At 49.5% G+C, this 25,069-nt stretch overlaps 1 protein-coding gene across 1 annotated transcript in view; it reads left to right on the top strand.

The window, feature by feature from the left end:
* The first annotated feature begins 547 nt into the window (after positions 1-547).
* NGF (nerve growth factor) overlaps positions 548-25,069 on the top strand; it is a 51,571-nt gene continuing 27,049 nt past the window's right edge. Inside the window, exon 1 of the mRNA XM_045801333.2 lies at positions 548-596. The gene's annotated coding sequence lies outside the window, so the exon portion shown is untranslated. The remainder of the gene's footprint in view (positions 597-25,069) is intronic.

Below are 25,069 nucleotides of genomic sequence, written 5' to 3'. Positions count from 1 at the left end.
TTGGAGGAGACCCGGCACCTGCATCTCGCCAAGCTCCCCTGGGTGCTCTTTTCTCCCGGGGCGATGGGTGGCGTCCCAAGCCGAAAGCTCTCTAGGTCTTCTCTCTCGCTGCTAGGAGCGGAGGCACCCAAAGCCTTGGGCACCGAGCGTGACGTCGGGCGGACCCCCAAAGCGCTGGCTGCAGGCAACGCTCCAGGCAAGGGTAGGGAGGTGCGGGGAGCTCCGGACAACTCCTCCCACAACGGAGTCCGGAGCCCGCACCCCCTCCTGGTGCCCTAGAAAATCCCCGTCCAGGCTTTGCTCGCGCGGCCCCTCCGACCTCCGTGCGTTTGCCTTTGACCTCTGGAGGTTTGAACCCTCCCAATCCTCCCGGGAGCCATCGACCTCTAGCACCCAGGACCCCCTACAGCCGGGCATCTCCGCCCACCAGAGCAGGTGCGGGGCCGGGGCTGGGGAGGGTTGCAGTGGGGGGAAGGATTTGGAGTGAGTGACTCAGGAGTCCGGGAGGAGGGGCTAAGAATTCAAGAAGCTTGTGTTAGAGCAGCTCGGCGCTCATGCACAGCAGAGAGCGCTGGGAGCCGGAGGGGAGCGCAGCGGTGAGTCAGGCTACCCCGAGCCGAGCCCGGAGAGGGGCGCAGCGCGGGCAGGGGCGCGGGCTAGCGCGGCTGGGCTCCCTGGGAGAGAGTGCATGGATCCCGGTCTGGCGAGATCTCCGGGCACCCCTGAGTCTCCCGCGGGCTGAAGTGCAGCTGTGAGAGGAGTGTCCCGAATGGGTGCGGGAGCGCGGGAGCCTGGGCAGGCGGGCGAGTCGAGGGGAGCAGCGCTCTCTCTCTTTGGTCGCAGAGTTCCCGGTCTCCCGATGTCCCCAAGTCCGGGGAGGCAAACCTGGAGCCTGCAGTAGCCGCACGGCGCTGCCAGGGACTGCTAGTTCGAGGGCTGGAAGGGGACAGCGCGAGAGTAAGGGAGCGCGAAAGAGCTTGGAGAGAGGGATGCGCGGGCTGCGGGCGCGCCGGGGCGGGAGGAATGGTGGTCTGCACCGCGGAGGGCCAGCGCGCAGCGCGCTCGGGCTAGTGTGTGCGCCGAATCCGGAAAGTGCTACGCCGCCCCCAGGTAAGGGGAAGAACCCGACAGGGTGCGCTAGAAGTGTTGCAGAGAATCGGGTAAGGGTCTTCGGGCCCCTCTGCGCGTTGCTGGAGGGCTGGGAGACTCGAGTGAGGGCCCAGGGACTCGACAGAGGAAGCCTGCGCACCAGGGGACCTCCAAGGAGCGGCGCTGGACCGAGGTCGCCAAGGCTCAGCCCTGCTACCTGGGTCACACGCCTCACCTCCAGCAGTCTGCTGCCAGGTGTAGGAGAAGCCGGCGTGGAGGGGTGGGGCGGGCAGCGCCATGTGTCCAGGCGGCAAGGATTGAGGCGAGGCAGAGAGAGGATCCAGGGGTCAGGAATGGGCATCTTTGAGCCAACGTAAACAAGTGGCTTAGCTCTGTTTGATTACAACTCTCCTTCTTTCAAAAAAATCTCTGAGATTCTCCTGGAAGGTGTTTTCTGCTTGAACTTTCTCTTCCCTTGTGACTTGAGAGATTAAAAAAGATCCTGCTTGCTGGGCTGGTTTTTCCAAGTTGTTCCAGGTTGGAAGTTGTAACAGTTTGAAGGATAATTTATGGGTGTTTCATGCATTAAAGTGTATTACAGCAAAGCCTTTTGGGTGCTGTGGGTATTAAGGAAAACTTAGTGCACGTTCCCAGCTGGAAACCAAAATAGTGCTCTCCTGGGTGTCTCTGCCCCATCTGTCATCCGAGGCCAATGGAAATCCTGGAGAAAAGGCACTTGATTAATTGTCCTGGCTCCATCCTCTGGGCGCACCCACTGCCAGTGCCAGCCCCTTCCTCCCCTACACGTGCATGGCCAGCTGCATTCTGCAAATTCAGACATAGTGGTGGAAGGCCCACCAGTAACATCTTTGCAGGGTCTTCAGACTCTGGAAGCTGTCAATTCAGCTGCTGGAGGGGAAATACTTCTCCCTCTCCGAGCAGTGCAGAAAGGGCAGTAGCACTTGGGTCCTGCCAGCCCTTCTTGCACAGTGTTTACAGTTTTGTTTTGGGTTTGTTTTTTTTTTTTCTTACTGAGCGTCTGAAACTTTTTCCTTCTGCAGAGGAAAGTCTACATTAGATCTGGATGGGCTCCTTCTGTGGGTCTTATTCTGGAATAAGTCATATGTCAGCCTGGGCAACCCAAATGTCGATCCATGATGGGCAGTGTTCCCAGAGATTCAGAGGGGACTGCGGGACTGGGCAACGATGGTGGGGAGGAGTGATCTGGGGGCTGGGACTGGTGCTGCTGGCATTGACTCACAGAAGTGCGTGTTCCTGTATTTGGGTCCTTGGAGGGGGTGGGGTTAAGGTCACATGCTGCCAAACTCCTCCTCCTTTTCCCAACATTTTTATGCAGGTGAGAAAAAGGGCAGCCTTGAAGGGGAAAATGTTAGGAGGCACCACAACCGGGAAACCAAGGTCTCTGGGGCATGGGGATACATGTCTTGGTGGAACTGTAGGAGCACCTCAGAGGATTTGTAACCAGCTGCTAGGACCACGCCTTCCCTGGGCAGCCATCTTACCCTGAAGCAGCCTAGGCCTGCTAGCGAATCGGGAAAACTGGGTCCATTCAGGACAGTCATCCTAGTCTTGGTGACTCTTTCTGTACCCTCAGCCTTTCTCAAAAGAGTGAGGTTCTTGCCTCCTCCTGTGGCCCACCCCACATCTTCCCCAGCTGGGGTGGGGGGGGTGTCAGACGGAGGCCTGACACTCTTGTTCCATGGCGAAATCTGTGCTGTGGCCAGGAAGGGGGCCCCAGCTGCCGACATCAGCAGGGAGGGTAGGGCATGGCAGGGCAGGGCTGGAGCCTGAGGGAAGTTTCTCATCATTACTGAGATTAAATTGATGAGAAAATCTCACCTCTTCACTTGGAAACAAGTGCTGAGCACTACTGCAGAGCACTCACTGATGGCCCTGTTGCAGCCGTAACTGCATTGGAGCTGCAGAGAAATTACAGGGAGACAGGCTACTGCTCTCCCCACTGTGCCCGGAGCAGGGGCGAGGCCAGGGCCGCAAACAGACATCAGTGCAAGACCAGGGACCAGAGCCCCAGCCATTTATCTTCTCCCAGTAAGAACTTGGAAGGACTTCCGGGTCCCGAGCAGGCCTCAGAGACCTTTGCTGGCAGCAGATACTCTGCTCTCAGGGGCCAGTGGAAGGTTTGCTGAGGATTCCCTTAAAATCTCTGGGTATCTCTGAGCAAACAACCCCTGTTCCCAGAGGAGTTCTCTTTCTTTGATTGGCACTTCTGATCTTGCAAATCATCAGCTAAACCATCAGCTCTCAGGCTTAGCCAGTCTTGAGAAATCAACTCTGTGATGGACCAATTCCACTGAACAGTGTGTGGTGGCGCCAGGCAAATGAATGTAGATGGAAGACCCTTCCCCAACCCATTCCCAGGGACCTTGCTTGTTGACAGTGGGCAGACGGTTCACATTCTGACGTTAAAGGGCAGTAACACCGGGATGGTCCTGAGGCAGAAATGCAGCTGGAGAAGCCCAGGCATTGGCCATTCGGTTGGGTGTGCAGGAGGATGGAATTGTCCTTCCTCGGAGCCTAGGAGCCAAGGAGGAGGCTTGGAGCCAAGGAGGATAGACCTTCAGCCACAATGATTGGCCAAGACCAGAATAATGACAACATACAATAAAGAAGAGTTTCTCATGCTTCCTCGTGTTTTCATTATTCTTCTATTGGCTGCTTACATGTTTTTGAGGCGCTTCTATAGACTGCTGGCCTCAGACTTTGACATCGTAGAATTGGATCGAAGCATTGAGATGGTCCCTTACATTTTTCTGCTGTACTTTGGGCAAATGTTCCGTGGTAGTTTCCTGAGTTGAGAGACAGGAGAGAGAAAAATCTTCGTGACCTTGAACCAGTCGTTAAACTTGTCAGACTTCACTTTTCCAATCTATAGGACTGTTGTATTGAATTAATAGTGTTTTCCAATGCAGCTGTTGGCATTTGGGGGCAATTCTTGGTTAAGTGTGACCTACTTAACTAATGCAGGAAGTTTAATACCCCTACCTTGCCTCCTAAGTGCCAGAAAGCATGGTGATAACCAAAAATGCACCCCCTGCCCCCACACATGGCTAAATGCCTATTAAAAGGATAATGCTGTCCCCAGTCAAACCTCCTTTGGAAATTACCGATAAGGGCCTTTTTTCTAGGCCCTACTGTCAGGGCATCAATTATTGAATCATTGAAACGGGGCTTCAGAAGTCCAGCCCTGGGCTGCATCTCCAAGAACCAGCATACCAGGCTCCAGGAGGCCACTGGCAGGAACCTCAGTGCTGTGGTCCCGCCAGGCATCACTCTTTGCCTTTTGTCAATGGAGTGTGACTACCAATGACCCACGTGAAAAGAAACCCAGAAAGAGTGGGAGGAAGGGACAGGTGGTATTAGAGCATGGCAGCTTTCTTTCTTGGCCATATGCTCTTAAAAACACCGGCAGACTGCTTGCCCCGGGTGTCCACAGCTCTGGGAGGGAATCCTTCCCTCCTTTACTAAATGGATCGCGCTTTGGCCCCGGGAGGTCCCTTCCCTGAATGAGAGCACGTAGAAGCAGAACTCTCTCCAGCACTGCCCTCACTTAAATCAACATGGGGACGTGTTGATATCAAATTAATACAACTGTGCCCAAGCTGTGAGAATAAATGGGAATCCGAAATGGGACATTTGATTGCAAAAAGCCAGCAAGCAGTGGGATGCGGGCAAGGTGGCTTGTGTACTGGATTTATTCTCAAGAACAGTTTACATCATACTTAACCCTGCCCCAAGCTCTCACCATAGGACAAAAGATGGAAGCGATTCATTATTCCTAGTGCCAAGGGCCAAGATGAGGGCTATCTTTGGAGGGTATTATAGAAACACCTGCCTGCTACACACCCCTAAGTAGCAGGAGAGAGAACACTCCCGAAGCCGGAGGGCTGGCAGAGTTCAGAGTTGATTCCTAATGAGGGGGAAGAAAAGGACATAGGAGACTTCAGGAGATTCCCTAACGAGGCTCAGAACAGTCTGGTGATGCAATCTGTCAGGTGGGACCAGCAACAGTGCTTTTGAAGTTGCCCAAGAGTTGGGCCAACCTCCTTCACGTGCAGAGAGGCTTTTCCTTTGTAGTAGCATTAGTCAGAGTCAGACAGTCAGGGTTTCCCTGAGAATTGACCACGAGGCTAAGCAGATGAGACGTTTTGGCACCACCCGGCATGGCTTGTGCAGGTGGAGAGCCCGCAAGTGCAAGGACCTGGCTCCCAAGTAAGTGGGAGTGAACGGCCCCAGCTGTACCCAGAAGCCATTCCATGTCGAGGGCAGTTACGATCCACGACTACTGGACTCGTTTCCTGATAACCACAAAGTATTTGCTCTTCGGTACAGATGGGCTGATTTTCCCATCCCATTTCCTTTGGCTGTTCCTTCAAGTAGCCCGGGTTGGTGACATTATCCTGTGTCTGCCTACCGCATGCTCTTCCCAAGTGAGCCCGAGGAGGACCGACCGTCTGGTGGAAGCCGTGAGAGCTCAGCCCAGGCTGGGGGGCGAGGGAGGGCCTGTGTCACCTCCTCCTGGATCTGAGGCACGGTTGAAGTGACTTGCATTTCAGTCTGGGGAATTGCTGTCCCGTGTTTGGCCCCGAGCACATCTGGCGCGGTGGCGGACGCACTGGGCTACCACCTCATCCATGTCAATAACCAGAGGTGGACCCCCTGCCGTGTGTGGGAGATGCCAGGAGACGCAGGGTCCCTTTTGGACAGTGATTTTGAAGTTGGAGCCATGCTGGGCTCTCACTGCCTAACAGATGCTGGGCTAGGTGGCTGAGGGGAAGGGGGTGATCACCCAGCAGGAGGGCATCTCTCGTATGGGCTCCTCCGCGGTGAAACAGGAGAAACAGGAGTACCTGCTGCATTGGCTGTCGTGCGTGCTGAGTGGGACACACACCAGCACAGGCCTGGCACACAGGAGGCCCTCCGCAGGCGTGAGTTCCCCTTCTCGTGTTCTCCCTCAGTATGGGGAGGTCTCCCTTCATGCTTTTCCACTTCCGATCACACGATCTCATCTTTGCACTTTTTATATCTCTGCATATATAAAACTTGGCCTCACTGGGAGACGAAATCTTTTTGGTAGCATCAAAGGCTTCTCTAGGAATTTACCCACCTATATTTGGACCTTCTGTAATTAACATTCTCATTTTGATAGAATTTTAGCCAAACACTTCTTTTCCGAATGATCTTTGCCTCATAATATCTGGGTGAAAGGAGACGCGTGGAGAGTCTCCAGCGGCAAACTTCTCCTAAGACTTTTACTTCAGCAGTGTTATGCAGAGCTCTCTAAATAAGGCATTTCTTGAGAATGGCCATTTGTACTGGCAGCTTTAAGAGTGTTTTGGTTCCTTACCCCACATACCAACGCCTCCTCCTCCAACCACTTGTGTCTTTAGGATTTCATGTATCTTATCAAGTTTACAAGAGAAGAAGGGGGAAGTGGATTTTCTATAACAGCAGGGCAGTTGTGCTCCCCGTACCCAGGGTCTGTGGCTGAGCAGCTTTGTCTGAACCACATATAACCTGCGGCTAAAGGGGGACAGTCCCCACCCCACTGGGGGAGGTAGGTCCCCCAGATATCAGGCCACCAGATTCATTTTCCTTCTCCCAAGTGAGCGTCTTTATTGACATGCTAGCCGGGGAACTGGGCACTGGGGTTGGGGGGAGTGGCTCATGACAAAGGTAGGTCATGATCCCACCCAAGGAGCTTGCTCAGGAGTCAAAATTAAAATGGCTTTACGGGCTCATCGGCTAATGTAAGTGGAGTAAGTCCAGAGGCTGGTGGGGACCACAGTAAACTACAGAGAGTATGCCCCATTGAAAGGGGACAGGCCACCTGTTGCTCTGCAGGATGATATGTCCAGTGTGGCCAGATCTCCCAACTTTTCAAGGAAAGTCAAAACTTGGAGCCTGAATGTGTGATTTCTCCACTTCACAAACATCCATGCAGACCAAACAGAATGTGTCCGCAGGCTTGTTTATCTTCTCGTTTAGATTAACACAGTTGGAGCAGTGGAGAGCAGCATCAGAAGGGGGACAAGTGGAAGAAGTGCTAATGTGGTGGCTGTAAGAGCCACAGGAAGGGAGAGGTCTGAGTGATGTGGTGCACTCCAGGGAGGCTTCCTGGAGGTGGCATGTCCTGGAGGTGGCGTGTCCTGCAGGCGGGCAGGGTTTGTTAGAAGAAGCCCTGGCACAAAATCAGACAGCACTGGCTTCAGATCCATGCTCCACCTCTTCTTGGTTCTATGACCATGTTCCTTAATCCCTGTATGCCTCAGTTTCCTCATCTGTAAAAAGGAATCCTAATGTCAATCGCAGAGGGCAGTCGTGAGGTGAGAGAAGAGAATGCTGGAAAGTCCAAACTTAGCCCAGAACCTGTGAGTGTCCCGGAAGTCTGAGCTCTGCTCGTAATGCTGGGAGTGGGGTGTCGGGGTGGGGGATTGGGCCAGCCCAAAGGGCCTTCAGAATGCAGGGCCACAAGCATGAAGGAGAAGGATCCCTTGCTGAGCTCTATGGATGGTTGCTTTTCAAGAACTCGGATCTCATGTTGCTTTTTCTGCCCCAGGAAAGGGACAGAAGGTGTCGGTTATCTTTCTCCTCTTCTGCCCTCCTCCTCCTTCTCCCCAAGGCCTGTGGCCACGTGCCTACTTGTTCTCAGTCAGGATCCCACCCTTTTCAAAACCTGACCCGGGCCACAGCAGAAAAACACAACTCTACTCAGGAAGAAGGAAAAGTACTCCAGGAGGCTGTATAGACACGCACGGCAAATATTCAAGGAATTCTTAGGAATAAAAAAAAAAAATTTGTAAATCTGGATTTTTGCATGAGGCCATCACAGGAACATGTTTTCTCAATTAGTGTGCACATTGCTCGGAGTGAAGTCACCGAGTCCACGGCTCGTCGGGGCTGACTCGCGCTGAGCCATCTGATCTGGACTTCGCTTTCCATGACCTAAATCTGATTCAACCAACCCTGTCACTCTCCCTAGCTGTCGAAACAGAATTGTCCCCGAAATCCTAAACCAGGGTGAAGACATGCACACTCCCCTAGAAAGCATTCTAATTTTAGATCCTAGGTGTATTCACAAAAACCTGAGCAAAGCAACAGTACTCTTGATGGTGGGTGGATGGATTCCGCACAACACCTTGCCTGTTTCCTTTCCTTTGACATTGTGAGATGGCCAGCGTGCATTGCCCCATGAGAGTGGATGAGTCCTTTAGGTTCTAAAAGCAGAGAAAAGAGTTTCTTTTGCAAACATGCATCAAATGCTTTTAAAATATTGTATTAGTTGGTGCTTGAGATCAGCGGTTATGTTTTCTGGATGGTTTCCTGGACTGACTCTTTTCCAAGCAAACGGCTTTGTCAGATATTTGTAATTTCTGAAATATTTGATTAATGATGACCCCTCCACCAGAGGGATGGTCCAGAGTACACAATTAGCAGCATGCCTCAGAAGCAAACATGCTGCCCAGCATCCAGCAAGATCAAGCAGGAAGTTGAAAAACATTTCAAGTCAACCGCCATAGAGTAGAGAAAAGGAAAGTGTTTTTCAAAGTACAGATTGAGACCCATTAGGGGAATGTGAAACTAATTTAGGGGTACAACTCTCTCTCTCTCTTTTAATGCAAGAGATTAGAATAAAATTGTTAAAAATCAGAATGCGTCGCATGTAGCAAAGGGAAAGTATTCATGAAACTTGTTTTCATTGTATATATGCTTACCCTGCATATGTGCAAACCGGATCATGATGGAAAATGAATTTTTTCACCGTGAGTCATTGAAAAAGGTTAAAAGCCTGGTATAGACGACAGCATGGTTTAGGAAAGGGCATAGCTCCAAAGCCAGACAAACTGGGAGTTCAGTTCCCAGTTGTGTGATCTTAGGTGACCTAAGTGCGCACAGCATCACTGTCCTTCTCCGTGAGGTCACATGGGTTCCGTCTTCACAGGGCCGTTGTGTAGATTAAATGACAAAGTTGTAGGAAGTGCCTGACACCGAAGGGGTCCTCTGTAGGTGAGAGCTGCTATTAGCATCTGCCTTCTCCTTCCTCCTCCTCCTTCACCTCCTCCTCCTCCTTCTTAATCACTACTCAGCCTCATCAGAACTATGACTTCTTCCCTAAATGTGATTATCCCTGAGTTTTGCTGTTTCTCTGGCAAACCAAGCAAAGAGACAGCAACAATCATCTCCTGTCTTCGTTCCCAGCTCCTGTATCACCTTTCTCCCATTTCATGCTTGCAAAGTCATCTTCCGGTGATTCTGTTCCCCACTCGGGACCATGACATCATTGTCCGAGGGGCACAAGACATCCTTCTCTGTCACCAGGAACTGTCAGAGGGGTATCACTGCCTTGCCTGGCCTTATGACCAAGATAAATGCTTTGGTCCTAGTGTGGGTGCAGTGACTCTGGAAGGAGCTTCTGTTCCCACAAATCACATCCTTCCCCTTTAGTATATTTTTATAAGGGCAGCAGAGCTAAGATGCCATTAAAATGTTGACATTGTCAAAATTCTAAAGAAGGTCCTGCCCAGAGCAGAGAGCCTAACATTTTCTCATGAGCGAGGCTCCAGGCTGGCCCAATGCGGGGGGTTAAACTTTGTCTCCTGGTATAAACAGCTTAAAGTCTCCTTATGTGGACACTGGAGTGGCCACCTTCAGGCAAACCAAACCCTAATCCTAACTCCACCCTCGCCCCAGCCCACAATCTGTCACTGACCCCAGACCTTCCCTTCCCAGCGGAGGCTACATGTACATGACGGTCCGTGACCCACACCACGATTCTGGTTTGGGGCCACAAAGGTGACATGTCCCAATTTTCTTGAGAGCCTCGCTAAAGCAGCCCTGAGGACAGATCAGTGATGACAAACTGCCTGCCTCTTTGTTCACTTGGAACTTTCGCCTTCCCCCCTCATCTGTGTGTCTCCACGCTCCCCTGGGGCTCATTCCAATGCTCTCCTCATAAAATGCCCTCCCACTGGGCCCCATTTTCACCACTAAGACTCAGAGAGGATTATTAGTGACATCTCCTCAAATGCTGAGTTCCTGTCCAGACCAAAGATTTAACGTTCCTTTCTGGGCACTTAAGACATCTCTATTTGAGGTTTCAGGGCAGTGGGGCAGAAGGGGAGAAAAAGGACCTGGTTCTAGGGATAATTTTCATCTCTCTAAGAGTATTCTTCTCTCCTCTCCGCCACCCATTCTGCTATTCCCTATGAAATTAATGTCACCAGGTCAGTTGCACGTTGTAACTAACGTTTATAACAGAGGGACGTTTGTGCACCAAACCCAGCTCCCTTCCCCCAAGCAGGTGGGTTATCTTGAGCCAAGCGCTGGAGTTGAGAGGGCTGCAAGCAAGGCAGCCAAGAGCCCATTGAAATACATCACCGTTGCACCTGGTTTTGTTGTTGTCGTTTTCATTTTTGAGGAAAAATGCTGGCTGACTTTTTCTGTGCCCAAAAGGGGGGAAAAAGAGCATATTTCCACCCTTTCTGAAACTTGCAATGACAAATGGAATCAATTGTCCCAGGACATGACACACCACCAAGAATGTTTCTTAGGCATGAAATGAATTACCTTTCTTTTCATCTGGGTTCAAGAGCGTTGTGTCTGTCCTTTCCTGGGGAAAGTGTGAACACCCAGAAATGTTTTCATTTTCTTCTTTGAGGAGGTCAGACACCAAAGCCTGACTCCAGACTTCACGCCCACGTGTCAGCATCTCTGTATCTTGGAAATGAAAGAAAATATTTGGGAGGGGGAAGGGCTTTTAAGTGTTGTTGTTTTGAATTTTTCTGAAACAGAGTGGGACATGTCAGGAAGTGGAGGGCTTAATAAAGCAAAACTACGTTTCAGAGGTTCTTTTTAAAGGATCTTTACAGTTAAGCAAAAGAAGAATTCAAATTGGCTCGTACACAGAATGTCCACCTCCTAATCATTTCAACTTCTGAAACGATTATGGACCTATTACAGAATTCTGACTGGCAAACTCATGCTTGGGAAAATTCCACAAACCTGTCTGTCATTTATTTCTTTCAGGGATTGGGAGAATTGTTATATAAGGAAGAAAAAATGGTTAAGTCGGACAGGAAAGACTTATTTCACCTCAGTCATACTGAGATTCAGGAGATCAGGGATTTACCCTTGGCTCGGCCTTCTCCTAGCTGTGTAACTTGGGCAAATTACAGAACCTCTCTGAGCCTCCAAGTCTTAATCTGATAAAATGAGAGTAATGATATTGCCCCTGTGTACCGGATAGGGCTGCGTTGAATATGGTTGCCCACTGGGGTAAGCACCTCGGCCATGGGGATAAAAGTTAAAACGTGAGACATAAAAGTAGCCCGAGAGTCCAGGTACCTGTGTTGGCTCTGCCCTTGGTTGGGTGGGGGGACCCTGCCAGTCACTTGCCCTGCGTGAGTGATCCTAGCTCCCTCCTGCCCATACCAAATGCAGCGGCAGACGTGAAAGCATTTCACATAAGCCTGGGCAAAAATGAGCTGTTCCTGCCACGATGGGAACAGAGCCCGTGCCAGGCATGGAGCGGGCCCCTCATGCAAGAGGCCAAGGGCACTGTGGAAAAAGTGTGAATGTGGAATCAGACTCTCCAGGGTTCCAGGTCCAGGAGTGGGGCTAAAAACATGTGTGATCGACGGTGACTTACTGTAGCTCTTCAATTTTCAGTTTCGTCTGCTGAAAATGGGACTAACAGCACTTCTTAGTAAGGATTAAACACGGTGACTTCTGCTGAGTTGTTTGCTTGCCCCAACCTGGGTTTGTAGGGGTCGTTGACACTGAACACAAATGGCTGTGTCTAAGGAGCTGCCCGACTGGTGACTGGGCCGATGGAGTTACCGGGCCAAATGCCTCAGGGACTTCATGTCCCTTCTCCTTTCTCTGTTGCCCTGGCTGGCTTTGCCTTCTCCTGACTCTAAATGTTGGAGTGCCCTGGAGCTCAGTCCAGGCTCCTTCCCGTTCTGTATCACTCTCTTCTGAGATATCTCATCCTCCCAGGTGTTAAATACCACTTTGGGTGTCTGTTTCCAATGCAGACCTCTCCCCTGGGCTCCCAGCTCTTAGGGGCTACCGTCATGTCCTCTTGGATATCACGAACTTAGGTCTTACTTTAGTCTTCCCCATTTTAGATAATGACATCATTATCCCCACAGTTGTCTGGACCGCAAATCTAGAAATCATCCTTGATTCTGTCTTCCTTGTCACCTTTCACTTCCCATGCACCAGCGAGTCTTGATTTCAACATAAATTCTAGATCCAAGCACTGCTCACCATCCCACCACTGCCTGGTCGAGACTGCTGTCACCTTTCCCCCAGACTACTACAGGAACCTCCTTATGCAGCCCCTTGCCTCCATTCTTCTTCCTTCACAGCTTTTTAGCCCAGCTGTGGTCAGAGCACCCTTTTAAAGATGCCTGGGGTGCCCGGGTGGCTCAGTCAGTTAAGCATCCCACTCTTGGTTTCAGCTCAGGTCATGGTCTCTGGTCATAGGATGGAGCCCCACATTAGGCTCTGCACTCAGTGGGGAGTATGCTTGAGATTCTCTCCCTCTCCCTCTCCCTCTCCCCCTCCCCCTGCTCATGCTTTCTCTATAAAACAAACAAATAAAATCTTTAAAAAAAATGGCGATGTCAATCACATTATTTCTCAAGCCTCAACCTTCCACTGGCTTCACACTATGGACTCATAGTCTTGCCATGGCCCTATTTCAGTGGTTCTTAATTGGGAGTGATTTCCCCTCAGGGGACATTTGGCAACATCTGGAGACAGATTTTAATTGTCACAAGGGAGGGTGGGGGTGTGACACTGGCATCTAGTGAGTGGAATCCCAGGATGCAGCTAAATATCCTACATTCACAGCATGGTCCCCCACAACAAAGAATTATCTGGCTCAAAATGTCAGTAGGGTTGAAACCCTAATGGGAGAAACCCTGCCTTCTTATGATCTGGATCCCGACCCTCTCTCTGACACCCTGCATCACTCCTCTCCTTGCCTGCTGTGTGGCAGCCACACTGACCTTCCTGCTATATCTTCAGCATGCTAATCTGGTTACTGCCTCAGGGCCTTTGCACTTGCTATTTCCTCTATTTGAATAACTTATGCCCACAGATCTTCTTTGCATGGTTCACTTTTCATAATTTAGGTCTGGTCAGATGTGACCTCTTCATTGCCCTAACTTATTATTTTTTTTAAAGATTTTATGTATTTATTTATTTGACAGAGAGAGAGAGAGCATAAGCAGGGGGAGTGGCAGGCAGAGGGAGAAGCAGGCAGAGGGAGAAGCAGGTTCACTACTGAGCAGGGAGCCTGATGTAGGGCTTGATCCCAGGACCCTGGGATCATGACCCGAGCTGAAAGCAGATACTTAACTGACTGAGCTACCCCGACGCCCCTTGATTGCCCTAATTTAAAATCTATTTTACCCCCCACCAAACCCTGCCACCAGTAGGCTGTAGTCTCTTACCATGCTTTATTTATTTCCCAGTACTTAGTTCTAGTATTTGTTTGTGTCTGTATTATCAGCTTCCTCCACAGGAACATAAGAATGAGGGCAGGAACTTTGTTGAGTTCATCATGTGCGCCTCACATAATAGGAGCTCAATAGGTGTTTGTTGAGTGAATGAAGTTGATGAGTATGGCACAGACATGGATTATGACAGAAGATTAGGAAAGGACATCAGTGGGATCCTGCATTTCAGGGAAGGCTTCCTGGAGGAGGCGTGACATGGGCTGCACTGCAAGTTTGTGGAGTCCCCTTCAGCTAAGGGGCCCCAGATGGAGCAGGGCTCTGGAGGCTTGGCCTCCTGTGGTAAATGTACAGGGGAGCTGTTGTAGTCCAGAGCTGGATGTGAACTTTAATATTCAATAGGACAGAGAGCAAGGCTGGAGGGCTCTGAGATGTGTAACTGAGGACAGGAATCAGGGAAGGGAGGTGAGTGGGAGAAAAACAGGAGCAAGAGGGAGAAATCTAAGCTCAAGTTGGTTCTGGTCAGAAGCAGAGCCCAGGATAGAGAGAGGGAAGAGTAGCCAACTCCAGGGAAAAATCTCTGGGTCAGCTCATCCTGAAGGGCCACTGGTCTTTCCTGGAGAAGGAACTGGGTTGGAGGGGGTCTTCTACCATCATTTTCCAGGGGCCCAGTGAGGGGCTGAGTAGGACCTAGAGCACTGGGAAGGCCAGTGAGGGGTGAAATCAAGCATCCCACACAGCCTGGCAGAGACTGGGACCTGAACAGACACACTGACCTGTGTTGAGTTGATACTACATGAGGGAATTATGCAAATTGTGGTTCCAGGATAGTCTTCAGTGTCAAACATCGGTCCTATGCTCCAGTTAAGAAAAGTAATTTCCATAATGTCACATGTGATGATGTAAAGTCAGTCTGTGTTTAGCACATGGCAAGTGATGAGTAGATGTTCCCCGCATCCCCAGATCAGCCCCCTGTGCCACCTCACAATAAGGATGTTGATGTCCAGTTCTTGAGGCAGGGGTGGGGGGTCAGTTCAGACCATGGATCACTTTCTAAGGTCTCAGAATGCCAAGGTAGTGGATCATGGAGTCTCCCGTGGGAGGGAAGTGCCTGGTCCCAAATATACAGCTCTGGTCGTCCCACCATCCCCAAGTGACACAGGATGGTCAGGGTCTGTGCCCTCACAGCTACCTCAGGACACTTACTCATAACTCTGGTTCCTTTTGCTGCCTGGATACTTCTGAGGATATGACTACAGGGGATTAGCTGGCCAACACCTCATTTTATTAGTCTGTTAAATGTAGGTTTAAAGTAATACACCTCAGATGGAGACAGCTTATTCCAGCCTACCGAAAATATCATTATGAACGTTTACAAGGTCTAAAGGATGATGTAATGGTGATGAAATTCAGATGTGTCGCATTACCCTAATGTCTAATTTAGCCCTGACTCAGTCCACAGAAATATGTATTTCCCCACAGACGTGGTCTCATAGCTTCCTTGTAGGGCGAAGGTGATGAGGTTGTCTGTCACATCGCCTCGGAAGTCGTGAAACAGCCGAGTGACCCTCCCTTCCTTGCTCCCTCAGAGAACCTGTCTGCCAACTTGTCACTGGGACCCCTTCCTTCATTAGGTCCCTTCCCGGTATACAGAGGTTTGACGCTTTCAGACTTCTCCATCAAAAGATGACCTCTGACCCTTCATCATACTGAGAAATACATGGTTGATAAGGGCTCAGACTGATGCTTATCCTAGGCGCAAATGCTTTTAGCAGCCATCACATTCACTCCATCAGAAGGCAGCCAGCCACTCACAGACAACAGAGCGAGCAAAAGGCTGGCCTCGGGCCTTCCTTCCTAATTATTGTGTGACTTTATTTATTTTGTTTGTGTGATTTTAAGGACATCATATAAACTCCCTTTGATTCTCAGTTTCCTCGACTGTAAAATTGGGATAATAATAATAATAACAATACCTGCTCTATAAAGTAGTGGTTAAATGACAGAATGTATGTAACCACACAGTATTTGGCACATAAAAGCTTTTCAAACAGCAGATACTCTTTTTTTTTTTTAAGATTTTATTTATTTATTTATTTATTTATTTATTTATTTATTTGAGAGAGCACAAGTGGGAGGCAGAGGCAGAGGGAGAAGTAGACTCCCTGCTGAGCAGGGAGCCCAACGGGGGTCTATCTCAGGACTCTGGGATCATGACCTGAGCCGAAGGCAGACGCTTAACCGACTGAGCCACCCAGGCGCCCCTCAAACAGCAGATATTCTCATTGAATTATTAAAATCTTGGAAAGTTAAATTCCAGGTATCAGTCAGGGACTCCTGGAAATATTTTCGAGCTTAAGGTCTTTGTACAGTGAGAGAGAAAGGGAATGGAGTTTAAATCCCTTGACAAGGAAGACAACGGTGTCACAGTGTCAGTGTGATCTATCGCTCATTTGTAGCGTGAGCCTCAGTTAAGCCATCTGCGAGATGGGGGTAGTAATGCTTACAGAATGGCTAACAGAGCACCTGGCGCATAAGCCTCAAAGAGTTTAGTGCTGTTGTTATCGTAATCACAATCTGTTTTCCCCGTACGACTTCCTCCACCAACGCTTTCCTCGGGTCCAGCTTCTACACACACAGGAACAGCCTGATTTCCTCAGCTCTATTCCAGAATTTAGACCAGGACAGCTCTCCCCCACCTCTCAGGGTCTGTTCCTGTCATGGGGCATTTGCAGCCAGCTAAAAATCACTCCCACAGATTTCTGGGATCCACTCCTCACTGCCTCCATGTGGCTTTGTCCCATGGAAAGGCAATGGCATGCTAGGTACAGACAGGGAACAACCCCTTTCCCTTCCTACCAAGGGCCTGGAGGTGGTCCTATCTGGCTCTCACCTCTCATTCCTGGGATGGTCACAAAAGCAAGGGAGCCTTGGCCCCTAAAATGAATGCATTCAGCAACTAGCAAAGGGAAAAGTGGCTCCGAACTTAGCTTTTGCCATCGGCTCCGCCAGAATGTGCTGGAGCCAGACAGAAAAGAAACCCCAGAGACAAGCGTCTTCTACGTTTCTTAGACTCTGGGGAGAAGTAAATTTTAAGTTGTCTCATTTATGATCAAAACTACCAAAATGAGTAAAATGTTCTGAAGATGTTTCTATCCATGTGTCCCTAAGCAAGCATGTCAACATGGAAGGAATTTTGTTCCCACCAAAACTGGTAATGAAGACTAATTCTTACGACCAAGGTGAGGTCTGTCTCGAAGCTAAGTATTCAGCAGATGTCCATCCCTGAGCTCTCGCTGTGTGCCCTGTGCTGTTCTGGGCTTTTGTGGGCAGCAGGGATGCTTACAACCGAGTCCTGCCCACAGGCACTTATGAGCTGATTGGCACTTCTTAGTTCCCTTTTTAATTCCAAGGAAGCTTTTAGCCTTTTGGGAAAAGAATGACAGAGATGAATCTAATACCACAGAGCTGGCTGTCAGACGGATTCTTCTATGACCCAGTAGCCTTGAACATGAAAAGGAAACAAAACATTTCATCATAAGATTTTTTTTTCCTCCCTTCCTCTCTCTCTCTCTCTCACACAGACACACACAGGCATGCACACACTCATGTGAACACGTATAGACACGTGCATACATCACACACACACACACACACAAAGTGGACACATTGCTGAGATGGCTGCAAACATCTGAAAATGCACTACCCTTCTGAAGTCTTGCAGTGTTTGTTTTATATATATATATACACACACATATAAAACATATCATATATATCAATATAAACATATCATTATAAATATATCATATATATGATATATATATGAATGGGAAAAAAAGGAAAGAAAACCAAAAGGCTAGAGAATGAATCCTCTAGAGGATGATCACAGTGGCTCGAGCAAAGCCTAGGTTGGGCCTCAGCTCCTTTCTTTCTTTCACTCGTCCGCAGCTGTTTCTTATGCGCTAACTTTGTGCCAGGCGCTGTGCTGGGCACTGGTGATCCAGGGGGGCACAATTGTACACAGTGCCCTCCCTCGCAGGGCTCACAGCCTAGCCAGGGAGACGGTGATCAACAGTCACACAAAGGAATGGGAGTTTCTACTCCGGTAAGAGATCCACATGCCATTAGAGAGGACGCCTTAGCAGGGCAGGAAAGGTTGCGGCAGGCATTTGAGGTTCGTTTGAGATCTGCAAAGTAGGCAGGGGCTGAAGGGGAGATGCTCCCAAGATAAAGGACAGTCCTCTTGCCCTGTCCAGGAAAATTCTTCGATCCGTGGTATGGCTGGGGCTGGCTCACAACAGGCTCACACCTGCTCCCCAGTAAGCTTCTCTTCCTGGCTCACACTCAGTGAGGTCACACTGGTAGTTTCCAGTTGGCCCTGGTGGGAGTATTCACTCAACCGAAAGCAGTAGGTGCTACAAATCGGGACTCCGCTCCCTTCGGAGAGCCAATTTTACCAACAGACCATGGGCTCCGTATATCCCACCTGCTTCCTAGCTGTGGGTAGCACAGACCCTGCCCTTCTGGCCAAATGCCCGATCCCCTTCCTGAGAAACTCCTTGAAGAGCCTATTCCCAGAAAGGCACTGTCAACAAGTTACTTGGGCCTTAGGGCTGTTTACTTCAGACCCTGGGCCATCTGGCTTCTCCTGGGATCCAGGACATCCCAGCAAGTTAATAGCAAGCAAGTAGCAAGCAAGAAAGAGCCCATTCTTGCGGTCTTCGTCACCCCCCTGCCATCTAATGATATTTTATCAACCACCCACGCGGGCCCAGCACTGTATGAGACACTTGGCTGGGCAGATTTCAAGTCAGGCTTTGACCCCTCAGGAATTCGGAGCCTGGCTGAGGCTGCTGGGCTGACATTGTTCTTCCTTAACATAACTTGGGCTGCTCAGGGCACAAGAACCAGGGGCTGAAGGGGATTAGGGGATGGCACCACTGCTCCTTTTCCCAGTGTTTCTGGGCACAGGAAACACTGAGTGAGTGGAGGTCAGCGTTCACCATATATGACTTAGTCAAGCTTCTAGAACAACCGATGCTGCTATCCTTGCACCCCCACTGCCAATTCTCTGAGGAGAGTGGCCAGAAGAAAAAGTGAGTTCTGGGTCCTTACAAAGACCAGCAGAAAGCAAGGACGGGTGGGCATCTCGGAGACAGAATTTGCAGGGGAAGCACCTCGTTTCCAGGGCACATGTGCATGTGCGCGCATGCACGTGTATGGCGTCCGCTGTGCAGACAGAACACGAGGGAGCAAGCAGTGGCTGTGGATGGTGGTGCAGGTGCACGTGAGGTAGGCAGGCAGGGCTGTGAGATGGAGAATCCCAAAGGAAGAGAGTACTGTGGGGTCTGGTTGGGAAAGAAGCTGGGCACTGGAGATGGAGAGAATCCCTTTCCGGCTGCTCCCTTCCGGTTCCGGGGCAGGGGCCAGTGGCTACCACGGTTGGCCCCTGCTGGGGAAGCACCCCATATGCTATGGAAGTTCATTTATTTACCACCTGGACCTCCAATCTGCTTTGAAAGCTGGGCGACACCAGGAAGCCTCCCAGCCAGGATTCACTGTGAAATCTGGGCATGAATAGGCGTGATTCAGGGGGCCCTGTGAAGCCCCCCAGCATCATCTGCCCCTAGCCCCACTCCAGGCACCACCGCTTGGGTTGGCAGTGAGTCTCCAGGAGGCTTCTGTTAAAAGCAAAACCAAAAGTGATCACGGCAGCATTACCACCTACTAACACCTAGTGTCAGAATCGCTTCTAGATCCTCCGGCTGCACGCCGAGGGTGGCGGGGAGGGATGCGCGGAGGGAGAGAGGTCTCCCAGGGAGAGAGGGTGTGGGTGGGAGGCCAGCAGGGGGGCTGCCGGGCGGGTGGGGAGGTGCTGCTGCCAGAGCTGTTGCGTTGGTCGGTGCTGTGTGTTCAGAGTACGAAGGAGACCATGAAGGGGAGGGTGGCCAGAGATCACAGAAACGGTGGGAAAGGAGGTTGGCTCCAGGGAAGCCGCCCCCAGTAATGCAGGAAAGGGGGGGGCGGATGTGAAGCCCCCGGCTGCCCTGCAGAGAAATTACATCCCCTTCCCTGTGCCTTTCGTGACACTGCCTTGGGTCCCCAGGGGCTCTACCGGCCTTCTGGCAATGTGCGGTAATCTGAGGGTCCCAGCCTGGGTGCTGTGAGTCAGTGAGAAAGTCCGCAGTGGACCCCTGACGAGTCATGGGTGGTGGGGACAGTGGACAGACTCTGGTGTGGTTGTGCAGGTTGTGTACTGGGGTGTCTAGCCATGGGGATGAGTGGGGGGGACTCTGCCAACGCAGCCTTCCCACTGGCAGGGGGCTGCGTCTGCCTGAGCGAAGGGCACCCTCGGCTAATGCACACAGCAGCTCCCTATGATCCGGCTGAGAAGAGGGAAGGCAGGAGGCATGGGGGACAGAGGAGAGGCCCCCTTTGTGAGAGGGAAAGGTGAGGACCAGTGTTGCCCACTTAATGACTCCTGGAGCCCACGCATGTTTTATCGGTTGACTCCCCCGAGATGCACGCTGTCTAGAGGCGAAGGGAGTCTCTCCTTACTAACATCGAAGTAATTAACGTGTTGATGTTATGATGCTCATTGTCTAAATATTGTTAAATAAAACATCTTATTGCTGATAATTATCCAGAGATCACAGAGAACATGGGGCTCCTGCCAGCGGCAGGGATGCATTTCCAGCTATACAACGAGCACCGAGTGTTGGCTCTGCTGCCAGAGTCACCTGACTGGGGTCTCCTGACTGGCTCCGCTGGGTGGCAGCTCCTTGACAGTCCCAGGTGAAGAGTGCTCAGATAAAGTGCGAATTATTCTCCGTGGTCAGATCCCAAAGTATGTGGGTGACAAACACAGTGACATTGTTTCCTTGAGTGAGTCTTGTTTTCCATACGTGGGAGGAATTCCAGACTTGAGAATTCTGCATCCAGACTTCATAGATTTTTTTTTTCCTATTGAGACAACACAACTAATGATAAAGAGCAATACTAGCCTGGCTTCTGAGCTCCAGAAGGCTCTGGGTCAAAACCTGACCTCCACAGGGATTGGACCGGACCCAACAGCAACTACCGTCTTCTCTTGTTAAGCTGGACCACAGGCTCCACGAGACCAACTTTCCGTTGGCTTCTGGAGTGTGGAAATAGAGCAGATGTGCCTGCCTACTAATGTGCTGTAGGATGGAACCACTCTCCAGGCTTATTGAAATCAGATGTCCAGCCCTCAGAGCTGCCCTGCAAACAGATGGTGCCTCCACGCAAGCGCCATCATGTTGGAAAATTACAAGAGCCATGCCTCCCTCTCCTCACTGTCGTGTGAAACTCCGTTTTTACCAACTGGGCAAGAGAGAAGGGCCTTCTCTTCTCTGTTGCACACTCTGAGGGCACAAGTCTGGGTCAAAAAAAAGTACTTCTAGATAGCTAAAGTAGTACAAAAAAATTGAATACCACAGACAGTTCTAGAAGGATGTGCTCTAAATGTTAATATTAGTTATCTCTGAGTAGTTAGGATTAGAACAAAAAACAAGATGGCATATCTGGAATTTTGCATACTTGTTTGAGAAAATTCCACTCAATCCCCAAAGAATTTTCCAAGGTTTCCTGAGGTTATGAGGAAATCTTTTTCTTTAAATGCAATATCCTTCAAGATAAGTTTATCTTGAAATTCTAGCTAGGTAATAAACTATTTCAATTGCTCTAAGGTTTAGAAGTTTAATCTAAGTCGTATTGACTTTCTTTGAGATTTTCTGGGTTAAAATTATGTAATCTGGGTAGAACATTAAGTTGGTGTGAGTTTGTTGGTTAGCTGGTTGATTTTTGAGGTTTACCTTAGCAAATATATAATATATATGCAGCCTCAGTTTCCTCCTCTGTGAACAAAGCAGACAACTGCACCCATAGAACTCTTATGAGCATTAAGCGAGATCATCTATTTCAAGTATTTACAATCCACAGCATATACCAGATTTTTTATGAATTTTAGCTGTTGTTAGCCATTTATATGAAAATAAACAATTTATTTGAATGAAATGAATACACATATTTCACTTTCCTTTTCTTTTAAAGATAACACCAAGAACCACAGAAAATAAGTGGGCAAAAGAGCAGATATCGAGTGTCTTCTTTTCTGAATTCGTCTCATTTGAAATAGACATGAGTGTAAACAAATATCCAGGGCCCAGCTCAAGCCCTCCAGCCTCATGTAATGCTTCATGTGGTGAGGCTGGTATTTAGCACCACAAGGAATCTTACAGATGATCAGTCCAGATCATTTTACAGATGAGGAAGCTGAGCCCAGAGGTGGGATGACTTACCTGACATCACAGACCGGACCCCGGGGCCCCGATGGTTGGTGCATCCCTCCCTCTGACAGACGGTCTCTCGGGTTCTCTACCGGCTGATCGTAGAATGACACTGACTCCGCCCTGTGCCTTATACCACTAGTAATATCACACAGTAGGCGCCACAGCTCTGGGCGTGTAGTAGGTACTTGGTAAATGCTTTGCTAATCCAATTCAATAATGGTTTTTGGCCTCTGATGTGCCAGGTATGTGCTCCGCAGTGTAAGGGATAGGAAGCTAAATAGACGGTCTCTGCTTTCAGGAAGCTTCCAGAGGCTTACCAGGGGAGGCAGGGCAGGGGTTAAGGAGGGTCTCAGAGAGGGGAGACTTGTTTAATTTCCTCTACAGAAGATTGAAGGTCAGAAGTCAAGTCACATAATAAACGTCAGTGAAGTAGTTCTTCAGGCTCCTTATCCCAGAAAGGTTCCAAAGCTAGATATTTCCAAAATGTATACTTACAGCACTTGACCTCCTCCTTTAACTCCAGATTTCTGTGTCAGCTGCCTACTCAGACGTTCCACTTGTGTGTTCCATAGGGATCTCAAATTTAACATGTCCAAACCTGAACTTTTGATTCTGCCCTTGAAACCTGCCCCTTCCCCTATATTCTGCACCCAGGTGGAAGCTAAAACCTTGGAGTCATCCTTGATTCTCCTCCACCTCACAGCCCAGTAGGGAATTTATTTGCCTCTCTCCTTCCATATATGTCGCTCAGAGTGTCCTCTCGTCTCCCATACATCGCTATCCTAGCCCTGACTGTCACCACCTCTCACCCAGATTATGACAGGTGCCACCTGAGCGGTCTTCCTGCTTCTGCTCTTGCTGTCCATGGTGCAGGCTCAGTGCTCCTTTAAAAATAAATCAGCTCTTGTTGCTTTCCTGCTCAAACTCTTCTAATGGGTCCTTTTTTCTTTAGCATAAAGTCCAAAGCCTCACAAGTGTCCATAAAGTTCTAGGAAAGCTGGCCATGGTTGGGTCTCAGAGCTCATCCTCTGCACTCTCCTGGGCGAGCACTCTGCCCCAGCACGCTCACTGTTTTCTACCAAGCACACTCCTGCCTCAGGACCTTGACACTGGCCATCTTCTCTACCTAATGTTCTTCCCACATTTCTTCATAGCTCTCTCCCATACTTCACGCAGGCCTCTCTGTAAGAGAAAGACCTCATCAGGAAGACCTTCCCTTGACCAACCTAGCACTTCCCCGACTTACAGTTCCCAAGCCTTGCCACGCTTTGTTTTTTCCAGCACTTACCACCGACTGACATATTCTTGGCTATTTTTTTTCCCTTAGTTCTCTGCCTAACCCTACTAGAATTTAAGCTCCCTGAGAGCAGAGAACTTTTCCACTCTGTTCACTACTGTATCCCCGTATCCGGAGCAGTGCCTTGCCACATATTAGGTGCTCATTATATATTTGCTGTGTAAGTGATTCAACAATATACTTGATTCTGTGTTTCTGTTTAGTTGTTTGCATACTTCTCTTACGACCCCGACTAGACCAGCCTTATTCCCCTCTGTTATCCCTGTAGTTCCAAGCATGGCGCACCTGCACGGAACAGGTGCTCATTACACATTTGTTGAATTAATTGAACAATTGCCAACCAACTAGCCACAAATTATGTGACTTAAATCCAGTTCGTGTCATCTACAAGAGGCTTTTTTGCCCAAAGGCTTTGTTCATTTTCCTGAGAGATGGTCCCAGTGTTTCATTAGAACTTGGGCAGCAACTCTGGGGGGAAGGCACACACAAACGGGGCTTTGTGTGATGGAGAAAACAGGGAGGTGCAGACACAGCCCAGCTCTCTGCAGCGACCTTTGGCCAGGCCCGTGCATTCAGAGCCAAGCTCTGGGGAAAGCAGCAGAAGCAAATGTGACCAAAGGGGCTGATTAGACCTGAGCCACGAGGGTCACGGGGTCCGTGTTGGAGGGGAAGGGTAAACCACACGGCCGCCGCAGCACCATGCAGACAGACCTCGGTGAGTCAGACGCCCCAGGCTTTGCGCTCCTGTCTTATTCCTCTACCCTTCCACAGAAACTGACAACTTGGTTCCTGGGCTTTGAAGTCATGTGCGTTCCTTTGCGGGGAAGGGACGGGGGCCTTTCTGTAATGCCGCCCTCAGGACCCATACCCAGAGGCCCTCGTGTCGGTGAGGCTGTGCTAAGGCCCCTTCCCAACAACCAGAGCCTTTGGAAGGCATCCAGAAACAAAATTCAGGATTATACGTTGGGATAGAACATGACACAATGTACTAGGAATCATTTTACAAATTTATCTTAAAATCAAAGCTACTTGCGAAAATGATTTCGCACTGCCTCAACTGTATCCTCAGGCTCAAATGTTTAAATAGAAATAATTCACAAAATGTGTCACTGTCTGCTTGTGTTTTCTCCTGGTGGGAGCAGAATGTTACTCAGCCCTCCGGTTCCCCATCAATTATTTTTAAACTGCTTTGTCTTTTAATAAAAACCCTTTGGGATCTGGACGGCTTGTTTCGAAAATTGACGAGAAAAGGAAAAACAACTATACATTTGAAAGGTATATGAAAGGGAAAAAAGGAAAATCTTTTAATAAGGTAAAGAAACTTAATATGCTATGTATTTTTACTTTTACCTTTTTAGTGGATTGGTGCCTGTAAGTGATCCTTATAATTGGAAACTGTGCAAGGAAACCCACCGAAATCAAAGCAAGTGCAGATTTGCAGGAAAACAAGCAGCAGCTGCTCCAGATCATCTCGGGCTCTGGGGCCAGCAATCTGCTGAGAATTTATCAAGCCCAATTGAGCAGTTCAGGGCAGAAGACATTTACAAAATAAAAGTACAAGCCCATTGGGAATATTAAGAATAGATTCATCCAAATTTTTGAAAAATGTGCATCCAGGGCTCAAGCCGTTAACAACAAACCAAAGCAGGACTCAAGAAACCAGGGCTGCTGAGGCCACTTACAAAAGCTCCTTAAGGGCAACATAAAAAATACCCTGGTCTACCCTTTACACAGGCCTGGCTTAGAGAGACAAGACTTCCTTTTTCCTCTCTCTAGAAAATCTCCAAATCCTAATTTTTGAGGTTCCATCGTACTAGTTATCAAAGCAGTGGGCAATTCAAGAAGCCATTTTCTTCGGATAGCGT

The sequence above is a fragment of the Ursus americanus genome, chromosome 12 (assembly GCF_024610735.1).
Source record: "Ursus americanus isolate L20-20 chromosome 12, mUrsAme1.1.p, whole genome shotgun sequence".
NCBI lineage: Eukaryota > Metazoa > Chordata > Mammalia > Carnivora > Ursidae > Ursus > Ursus americanus.
Note: the sequence above shows the minus strand (reverse complement) of the source record. Positions and strands in the feature narration are given on the sequence as shown.